The 2,002-nt window shown below is 33.1% G+C and overlaps 1 long non-coding RNA gene across 2 annotated transcripts; it reads left to right on the forward strand.

Moving 5' to 3' along the window:
* Positions 1 to 239: 239 nt before the first annotated feature.
* Positions 240 to 1,509, forward strand: LOC131656183 (uncharacterized). Of its 2 annotated transcripts, none has more exons than XR_009300011.1 (3): positions 240 to 335; positions 678 to 879; positions 1,073 to 1,509. It is a non-coding gene; the product is annotated as an uncharacterized LOC131656183 (long non-coding RNA). The 2 variants fall into 2 exon arrangements; XR_009300010.1 differs by having other exon boundaries at positions 678 to 806.
* Positions 1,510 to 2,002: the final 493 nt, after the last annotated feature.

Here is a 2,002-nt window from a genome sequence, read left to right on the forward strand (position 1 = left end):
CTTTTAGAGAGAATTTTGCTACAAGGATCTCCATATGTACCACATATACTTCTGCAGGTTCTACAGCTAGAGAAGAAACATTGGCCGGATTGATTCAAACTGGTTAATCAACTAATAATGGTGAAGAAAATTTTGATGATGATATGCATATATCTTCTTAGGTAATTCATACTAACATAATGTCTTTTATTGTTTAAATTTAAACAGAAATATTTGAATCTGATAGTTGTCAAAAAGGAATGAAACTTATATTGACTCTATGCCAGTCAGAGGGGTTTGAGACATTCCCAACTCTGCTTTGTGCAGATGGATACATCATGATTGATCAAAGAACGGTAAGACTTAATTTGCAGATGTTTCACAACATGTAATATAATTTGTATATTGATGACGTTTTTTTGTATTCTATTATTTATAACGACATTTTCCAATTCATGGTTCAAGGTTATGTAAATGTAATTAGTTTTGTTATTACAATTCTTATTCTTCTTCAACTTTGTAAATTCTTCAAATGTTGTGGCAACGCATTATTGAACATTACAAGAAAAAAGTTCTTTACAAATAATTTGAAACTCTTGAATATTATAGTTTCAATTCGTTGGTGGAGTTGAGGTTCAACATTTGGGGTGATTTTGAAGAACTTTCATACATTATTAATTGTTTCCTTTTTCCTGCAGGGTGTTTATGGATATCCTATAGAGATTCAAGCACTTTTCTTCATGGCATTAGTTCTCTACTCCATAGCTTTCACATATCCAAGGTCCAGGAAATGCTTATCTGCTGGCAATCACAAACAACATCGCCTGGTATGCCCTTTTCTTTGAAGATTGAATATTGGTGGAATTTGCTCTATGGTTATATGCTGCAACTTCTGAATGTGTAAGCATTGAACCGCATCTTGACCTTATGGTTTTTTCATTCTGATGTGAGTATCGTGTTGCCTAAATTAATTGAACCTGTATCGTGATTGCATCGCTACATTTTATTTGTGTGCAGTTATTTGAAATGTAGATTTTCGGTTCAGCCCTTTCTTGTGGACCAGTTTTGATGTGGTGTTGGTTGTTCGGTACAGGTTTGAATAAGAATAAGCGGAATCGAGATCAGCATGACCATTTATCTTAGCTTCAGTTCTACTTTGGCATAATATGAGAGAAGAACCTGTTATTTACATCAATGGGAAACCATTTGTTCTCCTTGAAGTTGAAAGACCGTACAAAAACATGCGGGAATACACGGTAAAAGTTACTTTTTAGTCTTTGGTATCTCTTCAATAAAACTTTAAGTTGAGAAAGTGGTATTGCTAACTAGGAATTGAATTCAGAACAGTTTACTATTCTATTCTGTTTGGTGTGAAGGAGTAAATTCGGTAAAGTTCATAGGTGATATAATATAAATTAACCAGTTAAGAGCCGAGAACTTGAGATTTAAGTGTTATATTAACTAGGAAATAGTTCATGCAGGCTTTGTATCTATTATTACTTTGATAGTTGGTGTCCCACATTACCATTTTTTAATGTTGCATATCAATGTCGAGAAATAATTAAGTTTCGCCAATATTTATATTTTTATACAAGAATACAGAAGCTTTATTTTTCATGCATTGGAGGTGGCATTAAAGGTGAGAACAACTGGCCTTACATGTTTTTCCATTTAAAGGTCATTTTTAGCAACCAGATTTGACTTCGAGAAAATATATATTATGCTACTTCCATTCACTTTTGTTTCACGGGACTTCGAAAATTTTCTTGGCCAGAAGTTGTAGTTTGACATGGATTTGACCATTATATTAGATAGCTTTAACAGGTGTATAAATAAGTTCATACATTTAAATTTGATTCAATTTTGTTGGTTTACCAGTGCAAAAACGTATCTTCCCTTTGTCACACCTTCCACCTTCACTATTGTCCTTCGATATATCTGCAACTTCACTAATACCCTCGAACGAATCTTCCCCAACAATAACTTTTCCATTCCCTTATGTTTTACACACTATTTTTTTTTT

This window comes from Vicia villosa, linkage group LG3 (assembly GCF_029867415.1).
Source record: "Vicia villosa cultivar HV-30 ecotype Madison, WI linkage group LG3, Vvil1.0, whole genome shotgun sequence".
NCBI lineage: Eukaryota > Viridiplantae > Streptophyta > Magnoliopsida > Fabales > Fabaceae > Vicia > Vicia villosa.